Source organism: Giraffa tippelskirchi, chromosome 3 (assembly GCF_054371585.1).
Source record: "Giraffa tippelskirchi isolate mGirTip1 chromosome 3, T2T-mGirTip1v1.2.pri, whole genome shotgun sequence".
NCBI classification, from domain to species: Eukaryota; Metazoa; Chordata; class Mammalia; order Artiodactyla; family Giraffidae; genus Giraffa; species Giraffa tippelskirchi.
Window position 1 is genome coordinate 154,168,373 of NC_137277.1, and position 15,711 is coordinate 154,184,083.

The 15,711-nt window shown below is 42.3% G+C and overlaps 1 protein-coding gene across 3 annotated transcripts in view; it reads left to right on the forward strand.

The window, feature by feature from the left end:
- The window catches only part of LOC145541502 (protein bicaudal D homolog 1-like), a 43,275-nt gene that overhangs the window by 12,282 nt on the left and 15,282 nt on the right, over nt 1-15,711 (forward strand). Inside the window, exon 1 of one of the 3 annotated variants that reach the window (XR_014079071.1) lies at nt 1,590-1,734. The exons of 1 other annotated variant lie outside the window; for it this stretch is intronic. The gene's annotated coding sequence lies outside the window, so the exon portion shown is untranslated. Of the gene's footprint in view, nt 1-1,589; nt 1,735-15,711 lie in introns of those variants that run through there. One more of the 3 variants, XR_014079072.1, reaches the window with a different exon arrangement.

The following is a 15,711-nucleotide window of genomic DNA, read 5'->3' on the forward strand; positions in this document are numbered from 1 at the left end:
AAGAGACCACTCTGCCTGCACACGATCTTTCTAGCCATGCATTTCAGTAGCTCCCTATTGCCTATCAATTCATTGCATCAAATTCAAGAACCTAAGTTTTTTTTTATCCTCCTTGGTTCCAAAAGATATTTAGGATAGTATCTTATTTACTTTTTTGAGATTCTTAGTGATCTCACTACACAACTAGACCTTCAGAACAGTCTCAGAATCCAAACCGAATTATTAGCTTAATTTGTTCAGATCATCCATTCACTTGCTGACGTTGTCTCCGGAGGCATCTACTCTGTGCCTGGCACAGCAGTGCATCAGTAGTCAAGGCCTCGCTGTCAGGAGCGTGAGTTCATCTGGGGCTGCAGCCCATGGAGTCAGTGTATTCATTTCCTGGAGCAGCCATAATAAAGCACAAAAACGGGTAGCTTATAAAAACAGAAATGTATTGATGCTTCCTGACAGAGCTGGAGGCTGGGAGTCCGAAATCAAGGTGTAGGCAGGCAGGGCTCTACTCCCTCCAAAGGTTCCAGGGAAGTCTCCTTCCCTGCTTCTTGCGGTTTCTGGTGGCCCTCAGCGTTCCCTGGTCTGTGACAATGCAACCCCAATTTCTGCCTCCATCTTCACATGGCAGTCTTCTCCCCGTATGTCCAGATCTCCTGCTCTTTATAAGGACACCAGTCATTGGACTTAGGGCCCATTCTAACCTAGCATGTCTTCTTAATGACATCTTAGCAAAGACCCGCTTTCCAAATAAGGTCACATTCTCAGGTGCCAGGTGTTCGAGCTTAACATCTCTTTTATGGGGACACAACTCAATCCACAACAAAGCAGCAAGGACAACAAATGAGAACAAAATTTTAATGAAAAATAGATTTTTTAAAAACTCCAAATTTGCTTAAAATTCCCAATTTTATAGTAGACACCAGTATGGACAGTGGTTGAGAGCATGGCCCACTGAATCATAGCATCTGAATTTAAATCCTAAAAAGATAAACTTCTTCCCTTTTTCAGAAATAGATTAATAATAGTGAGATGGTTGGATGGCATCACAGACTCAATGGACATGAACTTGAGCAAACTCCAGGAGATAGTGAGGGACAGGGAGGCCTGGGGTGCTGCAGTCCATGGGATCACAAAGAGTTGGACATGACTTAGCGACTGAATAACAACAAAAATAGTAATGCCTATGTCATTGAACTGTTGGGAGGTGGTGAGCATGTCAATTTAACACGCTAAACATGACATGATAAACATGTCAATTATCACGTATAACATCTGACTCAATAGTAGTATTTAACCACTTGTTCTGATTTACTGCTTTTTAATTTATCATTTAGAATCTTAAGTTTTCAAAAAGCTAGGACATCTTAAAGGATTTGTTATTGCACCTTAAATCAAGCATTATTTGCACTTGTGCCATTCTTAGCTGTCGTTTTGTAAATGGGCTACTCTATGCTCATACAGTTCACCTTCTATTAAGTAACAGAGATTATAAATATCAAGTTATTCAGACACTGTACTACATTGCAGTGAACATTCCGCTCACATGGCCCACTCTCTATGGGAAGGTAAATCAGATTATAAAATTGAGCCATTGTGACATCATATAGCAACTACAGTGAACTGGAAGACAGTGCCTACTTGATTTTATTTAAACTGAAATTTCCCATAATGACAGCAGCATGGAACAACATAACAACCCATCAGCCAAGTTCAAGAGCTATCTGTTTACACAGCACATAGGTAAAATGGGTTTTGCTACTATGAATTTTACCTGTGGTGACTTTTCATTAATATGGGCCAAGGTAAATTGATTAGACTATCAGTCTCTGGAAAGTAGAAGCCTCACTGATTGAATATTTTGGTCAGAGCAAATTGGCCACATTTCCCCACTATTCTTGAAAGGAATGGACGTGAGAGAAAAAGATACAGAAAATATGGGAAGTTTCTTTGAATTTATTATTAAATAGTAATATTCCTCTCTTAGTTTTTTAGAATGCTCAATTCTAATCCAAGCTACTGTGGTTAATGTTTTAAATTACTCTTTTATTCAGTGTTGTAATACAGATTATTAGTACTGAATTATGGTTGTAATATATTATGTGCTATGCTTAGTCACTCAGTCGTGCCTGACTCTTTGCAACCCCATAGACTATACAGTCCGTGGAATTCTCCAGGCAAAAACACTGAAGTGGGTTGCCATGCTCTCCTCCAGGGGATCTTCCCAACTCAGGGATCACACCCAGGTCTCCCACATTTCAGGCGAATTCTTAACCATCTGAGCCACCAGGGAAGCCTGTAATATATTATAGTTGTACCATAACCTCTTTTTAAAGATATAGAAATTGAGATGTGTGGGCATCTTTTCCCCCTTTTGGCCATGCCTTGCAGCATGCAGGCTCTTAGTTCCCCCACCAGGGATTGAACCCAAGACTCCTGCAGTGGAAGCACAGAGTCTTAGCCACTGGACCACCAGGGAACACCCAAGATGTGGGCATTTTTAAAAGGTGTTTTTTAAACTGAGACTCTTAATTGCTGTACACTAGCGTTTAAACTGTGACTAGAAAACACATTGCCCTGAACTTCTAACCCAGCAGCAGTTCTCAAACTTTTTGGTCTCAAGATCCTTTACACTTTCTGAAATTACTGAAGATGCCCCCAAAGAATTTTTGTGTGGGTTGAAAGTGAAAATGTTAGTTGTTCAGTCATGTCCGACTCTATGCAACCGCATGGATTATAGCCCACCAGGCTCCTCTATCCATGGGATTCTCCAGGCAGGAATACTGGAGTGGGTAGCCATTGCCTTCTCCAGGGGATCTTCCTGACCCAGAGATCAAACCTGGGTTTCCTGCCTTGCAGGCATGGCATATTCTTTACCGTCTGAGCCACTGGGGAAGCCTTTTGTATGGGTTAGATCTATTAATATTATATTAGAAAGGATACGTTTTAAGAAAGTAAACTATTTGTTAACTCATTTTAAAGTTACAGCCACATCGCCATTATATGTCACTGTTACAGCAATGATATTATCATATGTAGAAAAAGAAAGAAAGTGAAGTGGCTCAGTCGTGTCTGACTCTTTGCCATGCCATGCACTGTTGCCTATCATGCTCCTCCGTCTGTGGGATTTTCCAGGCAAGAGTTCTGGAGTGGGTTGCCATTTCTTCTCCAGAAGATCTTCATGACCCAGGGATCGAACCTGGATCTCCCGCATTGTAGGCAGACGCTTTACTGTCTGAGCCACCAGGGAAGTACAATCATATGTAGAGAGCCTCTGGAAAGCCCCATAATCTATTCACGAGAGAATGAGAGTGAAAAAGGTGAATAACATCTCAGTATTACTGTGAAAATAGTTTTGATGTTGTGGGTCCCCTTGAAAGGTCTCCAGGTTTCCCAGACCCTGCAGGTCTCACTTTGAGAACCATTTATCCAAACTGTTCCTTGTCCCTCGTGGTAAAACCATCTTTATTATCTAAACTACTGTTTATTCAGGGAAGGAGTAGCAAGAATTCTTATAAAACTCTGGGTTTCTAACATCAAATACAAATATATAATTTATAGGTTATCAATTTTCTTGTTATCTTTAACAGTGAAGCAACATAGGCAATACAGAGTTTGGGTTTTGAGCAGACTCAGGAGGTTGATGCCCTGGGTTCGAATCCTGACTCCACCACTTAGCTGCATGGCCTTGGGTCAGGGGTGAGGGGTCACTTAGCCTCTCTCAGCCTCAGTGTCCTACCTGGAAAATGAGCAAGCTATTCCCATTTACCTCAGAGGCTTGCTGTGGGGTTTAACTGAAATAATGCCTATAAAGGAAGACTGCTTTCCCAGCCAACTTTCAGGTAAGGTGGGGCCGAGTGCTGGGTCTGGCCATGAGGGTGAGGGCCGTAGCATCCCTGCCTGAAAACTTTTTCTCCCCTATCCTCACGCCCTCAAAGGCAGACAGACTGGAGGAGCTGGAGCCCTGAGCTGCTGGATTGTGACAGGAACACGAAATAAATCTTCATCTTATTAAGCCACAGAGATTTGGAGCTTATTCACAAATGCAGAATAACCTGGCCCATCTTCACTAATATGTAAGGGAACTCACTGGAAGGAAAGGACTCTAAGGGGGTGATACTTAAATGGAAATTTTTAAAGATTAAAAAGAAACCACTACTTAAAGAGGCTGGGAGGCTTTCCAAGCAAGGGAGTAGAAAATGCAAAAGCCCGCAGAGGGAAGCAAGACCAGCTGTGAGCCAGAGAGGGGCAGCAGGAGATGAGCCTCTGGGGGGCGGCAGGAGATGAGCCTGAGGGGGCAGTAGGAGATGAGCCTGAGGGGGGCGGCAGCAGATGAGCCTGAAGAGCAGTCAGACCTGGCACTGAACCACTGAAGGACCCGACTCCCTGGCTTTCACCCCACAGGAGAGGTGGTTCTGGGGCACCGCCACCCAGCTCCTCTGGGTGAGTCACAGAGCTCTGGGTGGCTCCGGGGTGAGGCTGAATGCCCTGGATGACGTGAACACAGCCAGAGAGAGAGAGTCTCGAGGATATTCGAGAAGCCTAAGGAACAAAGCTCACATTGGTGCCACAGAAAGTTAACCACGTTCAGAGCCCTGGCATGACCATGTTCATTACCATCTTCCTGAAGTTATCCTGTAGCTTCTGAATGTCAAAGTTTCCATCGGACCTCACCGAGAGAGAAAAGAAGGACTACCAGGAGCTCTACCCCAACGGGATGGGCAGCATCAGTAGCCGCATTCAGACGTTTCATGTTGCCGGTGAGGTCGCCCTGGTTCATAGCTGCATAGCAGCTGCAGCTGAGCCTGACGTTCCTGTTCAACAGCACAAGAGGCAGCTTCAGGAGAAGTTTCCAGGTTTGTGTTCTGGTGCCATCACAGCTGTGGTTTTTAGAGAACTGCTGAGTAAACACAGCTTCCCAGGTGGTGCAGTGGTAATGAATCCAACCTGCTGAGGCAGGAGATGCAAGAGACTCAGGTTCAATCCCTGGGTCAGGAAGGTCACCTGGAGAAGGAAATGGCAACCCACTCCAATATTCTTGCCTAGGAAATCCCATGGACAGAGGAGCCCAGTGGGCTACAGTCCTTGGGTTCACGAAGAGTCAGACACAACTGAGCACGCACACGCATGCATACACCAAGTAAATATTTCCTGAATCAATGTTATGATTCAGAACCATCACACAAAATTATTGCCCACTTCACTGCAAGAGTTTTTAAATTCAAATTCCACTTATTAGGCAACTTCGAGTCAATGATGCTGAAGAGTTAGCAGTGTTTTATCAACCTGATTCCAAGAAAAGGGATGGAGCCATTTGCTTTTCATACTGGGCATGTTAATTGATATACAACTAGTATAAAAGTGGACACATTTTAAGTAAGTCAGATCAAAAGGAGAACCAAATGTTATCAAATGAAAACTATTAGCTTGCAGTTCCAAAAGAACTCATTCACTTACAGCAATGCCCCTCTTCAGGTGTCACATGACATTTGGAGTTCAAGTTTTGCTGATGGGCTGTAAGGAAGTTTTCCAGATGGAATGATGGAAGTGGAATTACATGCAAATGTGAGCAGGGAGGATGTGGTGCTGAGGGTCCAGGACAGGATTTGGGCAGCTGTCCCTGACTTACAGATAGGTTTTGTTCATTCCACCCCAACTTGGCTCTCATGGTTTTAGTTTTAGTTTTGTTGTCAACATTTTGAAGTGGGGAGATAGAGACATCCCTGGCAGTCCAGTGGTTAAGTCTCTGGGCTTCCAATGCAGGAGACATGGGTTTGATCCCTGGTCAGGGCGCTAAGAGTCAGGCACGACTGAGCGACTTCACTTTCACTTATCCCTTTCATGCACTGGAGAAGGAAATGGCAACCCACTCCAGTATTCTTGCCTGGAGAATCCCAGGGACGGCGGAGCCTGGTGGGCCGCCGTCTATGGGGTCGCACAGAGTCGGTCACGACTGAAGCAACTTAGCAGCAGCAGCAGGGAACTAAAATCCCACATGTGGCCAAAAAAACGTTTTTGATTTAAAAATTAAATTATAAAAAAAAAATGAGGAAATGTCAGGTAAAAATCAAGGTCTCTGGCTTTCTTTGAAATTTTTTAAAGTATCTGGCTAAAATGAGCCTAAAAGCCCAGAAGACAGCAATGAGTTAGAGCTGGTTTGGCACTCTCCTCTCTGGACGGTACACTCTCTCTCCAGTTTGCCACAGTCCCCTCCATTCCTTAGTGCCTTCTCCTTAGCCAGTTTCATGCATTGCCAACACCATGGGAGTCTTTGAGGGGACCTCAATAAATAGCATCTCTCTTTTTCTTCTTTGGGTTCTAAAGAAGCTGGAGAAAGGAAACAGTGGATAAGGCTGAAAACAAAAATATCCTTTTTACTTACAGAGAGAGAAGAGGCTGGAGGGCGTGGATTATATTTGCAGGCCAAACCAAGCTGATTTACATGGCCAGGTCACAGGTGACACTGGTTGAGGGCAGGACATACAGGTGACTCTCACAGCACAGGGAGCATGGGCTCTGTGCACAGACCTGCTTCCAGGAGGAAAAAGGGTGGAACTGAGCCATGTCTTAGAAGTTTATGCTTCCCTAAATGTGTCAAAAGGCAGACAGGCCTGGAGTGATGGTCTTGAAGATCCCAGGAAGGAGAAGGAGCCCTGCTTGCTGGCCTGGCCCCAAGGAGCACTGGGCTGAGGACGGCTGGGGAAAGGATTCCAGAATGTGCCAGGCTGGTAAAAACCATCTCCTTCCATGGTGGTGGTGAGTTCTTCAAGTGGCTTTTAGCTCAAGGTAAATAAATATGGTAACATTCAGCAACAGTGAAAACGAAGAGTCTAGAAGGAAAGAAGCCGAACACACTGACCACTGGGATCAACTGGAATGAATCAACAGGATCAAGCTGGCATCCATTTGAGTAGAATGAAAAGCACGGAAAATGAAGGCCAAAGAATAAAGATGAAGAGCTGAAAGGGAGTCCAAGATGTGCTGAGGACATGGGGGCTAATTTCAGGAAAATAAGGGCGAGAGAGACAGAGAGGGAAGAACAGACCAGCAACCAGCAGAGATGGAGGGGGAGCAGCTGAGGGAGTATCATCATATTTATTGAGGGCAGCAGGTGCCGAGCACATTCACGACCCTACAAAGCCCAGGCGTGCCTCGCCCTACTGCTCCCCACTTTACTGCACTTCACGGATAATTGTGTTTTTTACAGATTGATGGTTTGTGGCAGTCCTGCTTCGAGCAAGTCTATAGGCACCATTTTTCTGACAGCATTTGCTCACTTTGTGTTTCTGTGTCACTTTTTGGTAATTCTTTCAATATTTCATGGTTTTCCATTATTATTGTATTTGTTAGGGTGATCTGTGATGTTACTATCATAACTGTTCTGGGGCACCATGAACCTTGATCAAACAAGACAGTGAACTTAATTCATGAGTATTGTGTCACTGCTCTTCTGACCAGTTGTTCCCCCGTCTCTCTGCCTTTCCTGGGGCCTCCTTATTCCCTGAGACACAACAATATTGAAATTAAGCCAGTTAAAAATCCTACAATGGCCTCTAAGTGTTCAAATGAAAGAAGAGTCACCATCTGTCACCTTAAATCAAAAGCTAGAAGCCATCAAGCTTGGTGAGAAAAGCATGTCGAAGGCCGAGAGAGGCCAGAAAGCTAGGCACCTCGCACCAGTTAGCCAAGTTACAAAGGGAAAGTTCTTGAAGGAAATGGAAAGGGCTACTTCAGTGAGCGTGTGGGTGGTAAGAAAGGGAAACAGCCTCATTGCTGATGCAGAGAGAGTTTGAGTGATCTGGATAGAGGATCAAACCAGCCACAGCGTTCCCTTAAGCCAAAGCCTGATCCAGAGCAAGACCCTAACTGGCCTTCAATTCTATGAAGGCTGAGAGAAGTGAGGAAGCTGCAGAAGAGAAGTATGAAGCTAGCAGAGGCTGGCTCATGAGGTTTAAGAAAGAATCCATCGCCGGAACATGAAAGTGGAAGGTGAAGCAGCAGGTGCCGGTGTCAAAGTTATCCAGAAAGACCTAGCTTAGATAATTAATGAAAGTGGCTATGCTACACAACATTTTCGGTGTATATGAAACAGCCTTATATTGGGAGAAGACACCATCTAGATGTTTCATTTCTAGAGAGAAGTCAATATTTGGCTTCAGAGCTTTGAACGATAGGCTAACACTCATTTATTTTTTGGGCTCCAAAATCACTGCGGATGGTGACTATAGCCACAAAATTAAAGGATGCTTGCTCCTTGGAAGAAAAGCTATGATAAACCTAGTTCAGTTCAGTTCAGTCGCTCAATCGTGTCCGACTCTTTGCAACCCCATGAACTGCAGCACACCAGGCCTCCCTGTCCATCACCAACTCCTAGAGTCCACCCAAACCCATGTCCATTGTGTCGGTATGCCATCCAACCATCATCCTCTGTGGTCCCCTTCTCCTCCTGCCTTCAATCTTTCCCAGCATTAGGGTCTTTTCAAATGAGTCAGCTCTCCGCATCAGGTGGCCAAAGTATTGGAGTTTCAGCTTCAACATCAGTCCCTCCAATGAACACCCAGGACTGATCTCCTTTAGGATGGACTAGTTGGATCTCCTTGCAGTCCAAGGGACTCTCAAGAGTCTTCTCCAACACCACAGTTCAAAAGCATCAATTCTTCTGCACTCAGCTTTCTTTATAGTCCAACTCTCACATGACTACTGGAAAACCATAGCCTTGACTAGATGGACCTTTGTTGGCAAAGTAATGTCTCTGCTTTTTAATATGCTGTCTAGGTTGGTCATAACTTTCCTTCCAAGGAGCAAGCGTCTTTTAATTTCATGGCTGCAGTCACCATCTGCAGTGATTTTGGAGCCTAGAAAAATAAAGTCAGCCACTGTTTCCGCTGTTTCCCCATCTATCTGCCGTGAAGTGATGAGACCAGATGCCATGATCTTAGTTTTCTGAATGTTGAGCTTTAAGCCAACTTTTTCACTCTCCTCTTTGACTTTCAGCAAGAGGCTCTTTAGTTCTTCACTTTCTGCCATAAGGGTGGTGTCATCTGCATATCTGAGGTTACTGATATTTCTCCCGGCAATCTTGATTCCAGCTTGTGCTTCCTCCAGCCCAGCGTTTCTCGTGATGTACTCTGCATATAAGTTAAATAAGCAGGGTGACAATATACAGCCTTGATGTACTCTGTTTCCTATTTGGAACCAGTCTGTTGTTCCGTGTCCAGTTCTGTTGCTTCCTGACCTGCATACAGATTTCTCAAGAGGCAGGTCAGGTGGTCTGGTATTCCCATCTCTTGAAGAATTTTCCACAGTTTATTGTGATCCACACAGTCAAAGGCTTTAGCATAGTTAATAAAGCAGAAATAGATGTTTTTCTGGAACTCCCTTGCTTTTTCAATGATCCAGCGGATGTTGGCAGTTTGATCTCTGGTTCCTCTGCCTTTTCTAAAACCAGCTTGAACATCTGGAAGTTCACGGTTCATGTATTGCTGAAGCCTGGCTTGGAGAATTTTGAGCATTAGTTTATGAGCATGTGAGATGACTAGACAGCATATAGAGACAACACTTTGCTGACAGATGTTGGTAGAGTCAAAGCTAGGGTTTTTCCAGTGGTCACCTACAGATATGAGAGTTGGACCATAAAGAAGGCTGAGCACTGAAGAACTGATGCTTTTGAACTGTGGTACTGGAGAAGACTCTTGAGAGTCCCTTGGACAGCAAGGATATCAACAAGTCAATCCTAAAGGAAATCAACTCTGAATATTCAGTGAAAGGACTGATGCTGAAGCTAAAGCTCCAATACTTTGGCCACCTGGTGGGAGGATCCAACTCATTAAAGACCCTGATGCTGAGAAAATCAAAGGCAGGGGGAGAAGGGAATGACAGAGGATGAGATGGTTTGATGGTATCATTGACACAGTAGACATGAGTTTGAGCAAACTCTGGGTGTAGTGAAGGACAGGGAAGCCTGGCATGCTACTGTTCGTGGGGTCACAAAGAGCCAGACACAACTTAACAACTCGACAACAACACTCTATTAGGGACTAATGCAGCTGATGACTTGAAGTTGAAGCCAATGCTCATTTGCCATTTCTAAAATCCTAGGGTCCATAAGAATGATGCTAAATCTACTCTGCCTCTGCTCTGTAAATGAAACAATAAAGCCTGTATGACAGCACATCTGTTTACAATATGGTTTACTAAATATTTTAAGACCACTGTTGAGGTCTATTGTTCAGAAAAAAAGATTCCTTTCAAAATATTACTGGCATTGACTATGTACCTGGTCACCCAAGAGCTCTGATGGGGATGTTCAGTGGGATTACTGATGTTTTCATGCTAGCTAACACAGCATTCATTCCACAGCCCATGGATCTAGGAGTAATTTCAACTTTCAAGTCTTATTTAAGAAATACATTTCATATGACTGTAGCTGCCAGAGATAATGATTCCTCTGAAGGATCATACCAAACTCAGTTGAAAACCTTCTGAAAGGATTCACCATTCTGGATGCCATGAAGAACATTAGTGATTCATAGGAAGCAGTCAAGATATCAACATGAACATGAGTTTGGAAGAAGTTGACTCCAGCCCTCCTGGATGACTTTGAGGGGTTCAAGACTTCAGTGGAGGAAGTAGCTGCAGATATGGTAGAAATAGCAAGAGAAGTAGAATTAAAAGTGGAGCCTGAGGATGAGACTGAATTGCTGGAATCTCATTGTAATGGTCTAGTCGCTACGTCATGTCCAACTCTTTGCAACCCCATGGACTGTAGCCTGCCAGGCTCCTCTGTCCATGGGATTTTCCAGACAAGAATGCTGGAGTGGGTTGCCATTTCCTTCTTCAGGGGATCTTCCCCACCCAGGGATTGAACCTGGGTCTCCTGCATTGCAGGTGGATTCTTTACCAACTGGGCTACCAGGAAGACCCAATAAAATCTCATGATAAGACTTTAATGGATGAGGCATTGCTTCTGATAGAAGAGCAAAGAAAGTGATTTCGTGAGATGGAGTCAACTCTTTGTGAAGATGCTGTGAAGAGAGTTGAAATGGCAACAGCAAAAGAAATAGAATATTACATGAACCTGGTTGATAAAGCAGTGGTAGGACTTGAGAGGGTTGATTCAAATTTTGGACGAAGTTCTACTGTGGGTAAAATGCCATCAAACAGCACTGCAGGCTACAGAGAAATTGTTCCTGAAAGGATGGGTCAATCAATGAGGCAGCTGTCATCACTGTTTTATTTTAAGAAATTGCCACAGCCACCCCAGCCTTCAGCAACCACCACTCTGACCAGTCAGCAGCCATCAGTATGAGGCAAGACCTTCCACAGGCAAAATATTATAATGTGCTGAAGACCGATCATGATTATCATTTTTAGCAATAAAGTATTTTAAAATTAAGGTATGTATTCTTTTAGACATGATGTTAATGCACATTAATAGACTCCAGTGTCATGTAAACATAACTTTTATATGCACTAGAAAACCAAAAAATTCATGTAAGTTGCTTTATTGCAGTACCCGCATACCTCAGAGATATCATAGGTTCAGTTCCAGACCAACGCAGTAAAGCAGATATGAGTAATGCACTATATAGTCTTTAGAGATGAGGAAACCAAGGCCCAGAGTGATTTTAAAGGGCCAGTGGAGGGACTCAAAGGCTAGTCTCACTGGCTTCAAAACCCTTTCTCTCTCCCTTCCTGTCCTTCAGGCCAAGCATAAGCAGTTGCTCTGAAAGCCGGGGGCCAGGGTCAGCTCTGTCAGAGAATCACCATCAGGAGTCAGGGACCTGGCTGGGTTGGGAAGCCCCCACCTGACCTGACCCTGGGCAGGTAGGCATGCTGGCCTCTCCCTGTCAGGAGATTGTTTGCTCTTGTCTATGGTGCTGGGACCACACCTTTCACATCTTCTGCCCACTCCCCCTCCCCATGAAGTGAAAAACATGGGCAAAGAGAGGTGACTTTGACTCCCCACCCCCCACCAACCCCGCACACACCATGTTTAACCCTCTCTCGTCATCAGCAGTAAGTGTTCTGGGAAAACGGGAGAGCTGCAGGCCAGACCTTTCCCTGAGGGGCTTCCTTGACTACAGTTTGATCAGGATGCCCACAGCAGACAAACCTCAGTCACACCTACTCCGGGTCACATTCACTCAGTATTTCTCCAAGAGATCAGCTGTTGAAACGTCCTTAATAGGAAATGTTTTTAGAAGGAGCATATGGAGAATCAAAAGGGAGCTAAATATAAACCTGAATTTGCAGAACTGAAGAAGGAGCAAAGAGAAGCTGAGCAGAACGAGCTGGATGGAGAAGCTCTTTGCTAAAATAGGTTTTTTTCAGTGGATGTGGGTGTGTGTTTTGCTGTATATGTGAATTTCTAGAGCATTAGAGTTACCTATAATTAAGAAAAGAAAAAAAAAACCGTTTGAGGCCAAAAATAATTCTGATGCCAGTCACATTATGGAAGTAGCTGAGGGCAGATGCACTAACTTCCATCAGAATAAATCCATGTGTCTGCATTTTACAGACTTAGAAGTGGTCAAATAGAACAGAGATTTTTTTTAAATAGAAGTTTCAAATTAAAGATTTTTTTTTTAAGTTCTTGAAGCAGCTCTAGGAAAATTGTTCTACATCATTAATGCTGAAATAAAAAAAGAGGCAAACGTTGAAGTTAGGGCATAAGCAGGCATGAAAGAAATTCCCATGGTCTAAAAAAGGTGAGAGGAAAGAATAAACAAGGACTCCCCTGGTGGACTTCCCTGGCAGTCCAGTGGTTAAGACTGGGCTTCCACTGCAGGGGGTGTGGTTTCAATCCCTAGTTGGGGAACTAAGATCCCTCACGCTGCAGGATGCAGCCAAAAAAAAAAAAAGAAAGAAATTTGAAACTTTAATAAATGGAAAGACATCCCATGTTTGTGGCTCACAAGACAATATTATTATTTTTATTAATTTTTATTGAAGTATAGTTGCTTTACAAACTGTGTCAGAAACTGTTGTGTCAGTTTCTATTGTACAGCAAAATGAATCAGCCATACATATACATATACATATGCCCCCTCCCTTTTGACTTTTTTCCTATTTAGGTCACCACCCAGAGCATTAAGCAGAGTTCCCTGTGCTATACAATATGTTCTCATTAGTCATCTATTTTATACTTAGTATCAGTATTGTGTATGTGTCTGATCCCAATCTCCCAATTCCTCCCACCCCCTCCTTCCCCCTTGCTATCCATACATTTGTTCTTTGCATCTGTGTCTCTACTTCTCCTTTGCAAACAAGATCATCTATACTATTTTCTGCCTTGCAGGCAAATTCTTTACCTCTGAGCTACTAGGGAAGTCCCTAAATTCCACACATAGGCATTAAAATACAATGCTTGTTTTTCTTTCTAACTTCACTCTGTATGACCTAGATGGACCTAGAAAATATTATTAAAATCACAGTAGTCCTCAAACTAATCTACAGATTCAATGCAATACTTATCAAAAATCCCAGCTGGACTTTTTGGAGAAATTGGCAAGTTGATTCTAAACTTCAAATGGAAATGGAAGATACCTATAATAGATGAAACAGCCTTGAAAAAGAACAGTTTTGGAGCACTCACAGTCCTCAATATCAAAACTTACAACAAAGCTAAAGTAATCAAGACTGTGGTACTGACATGAAGAGAGACATATAGACCAATGGAATAGAACTGAAATTCCAGAAATGAACACTTGTAATTATGGTAAGCATACTGTTGGCAAACATGCCAACATAATTTGATGGCCAAATTAATGGTTCTGGCATCTTTCAACAAAGGGTGCCAGAACCATTGGATGTTCACATGCAAAAGAATGTATCTTTATCATACAGCATATACAAAAATTAGCTCAAAGTAGATCCTAGACCAAAATTTAGGAGTTAAAACTATAAAAATTTTAGAACAAAACATAGGGATACATGTTTTTAAACTTGGGTTAGACAGTGGCTTTTTAGATACAGCATCAAAAGCACAAGTAATAAAATAAAAAATAGAAAATTGGACTTTATCAAAATTAAAAATGTTTGCACTAATGACACCATCGAGAAGTGAAAAGACAATCATAGGAGAAAATATTTGCAAATCACTTGTGACGATAAAATTGTATTCAAAGTATATCAAGAGCACTTATAATTTAGCAATGAAAAAGATACCCCAGTTAAAAATATGCAAAGTCTTTAAATAAAGGTTTATTCAAAGAATTACAAATGGCCAATAAGTAGAAGAAACTATGCTCAATATAACTGGTCATTAGAGAATTGCAAATCGAAACCATAATATGATACCACTTTATACCCACTGCTGCTGCTGCTGCTGCTAAGTCGCTTCAGTTGTGTCCGACTCTGTGCGACCCCATAGACGGCAGCCCACCAGGCTCCCCCGTCCCTGGGATTCTCCAGGCAAGAAGACTGGAGTGGGTTGCCATTTCCTTCTCCAATGCATGAAAAGTGAAAGTGAAGCTGCTCAGTCATGTCTGACTCTTAGCGACTAGGATGGCTATAATAAAAATACACACAATAACAAGTGTTGGAGAGGATGTGGAAAAACTGGAATCCTCATAAGTTACTGTAGGAATGTAAAATGGTGCGGGACTTTGGAAAACAGTTTGATGGTTCCTAAAATATTAAATATAGTGTTTCTATATGGCTTATCATTCCACTCCTAGGTATATGCTCAAGAAAAATGAAAACATATAATATCTACACAAAAATTTGTATACAAATATTTGTAGTAGCATTATCAATAATGGCCAAAAGGTAGAAACAATTCAAGTGTCCATCAGCTGATAAATAAAGTAAATGTGTATATCCTATACTGGAATATTATTCACCCATAAAAAGGAATGCAATATTTATACATGTTATGACATGGATGAGCCTTGAAAACATGCTTGGTGAAAGAAGCCAAACATGAAGACAGTAAGAATTTGTGTATATGTGACTACATGTATTATATGATACTATTTACAGTTGACTTTTGAACAAGAGGGAGTTAAACTGTGTGGGTCCACTTATACATGAATTTTTTTTTTGATAAATCCATACTACAGTAATACATAATTAGCAGTTGATTGAATTCAAGATTGAAGAAACTTGGATATAGGGAGGGCTGACTGTGAAGTTATATACATTTTCTACTGCAAGGAACATAGGTGCCTCCAACCCCCACATTGTTCAAGAGTCAATTGTATATGAAATGACCAGAATGGGAAAATCTGTAGAGACAGAAAATAAAATAGAGCCTTATTAGAGCTGGGGAGGTGGGGAACTGGGAGTCATTGCTATGGGTGTGGGCCTTCTTTGGGTGAAGATGAAAATATTCTAAAATTAGTTCATAGTAATGATTGCACAATTCTTTGAATGTACTAAAAACTACTGGGTTATACACTTTAACTGAATGAATTTTATAGTATGTGAATTATATCTCAATGAAGCTGTTTTTAAAAAGTGAGTTAGCCTTTAAAGCTAGTAATTAAGCAAATTAATGTTTTAGTATAATTTTAAGACAAGGTGATAATTTTCCTATAAATTTTATGGATGTTTTAGGAAATAAGCCTCAAAGTTTTTCCTTGTAAAAAGACTTGCTGAAGTTTGTATTCTATTTCTTCATTGAGGAATTTTCTCTTTCATTGTTACCTTAAGGAACAATACTAATTATTAAAATCTTGATCTTTCCCCTTTTCCCTCCACCCTAACAAGCCCCAA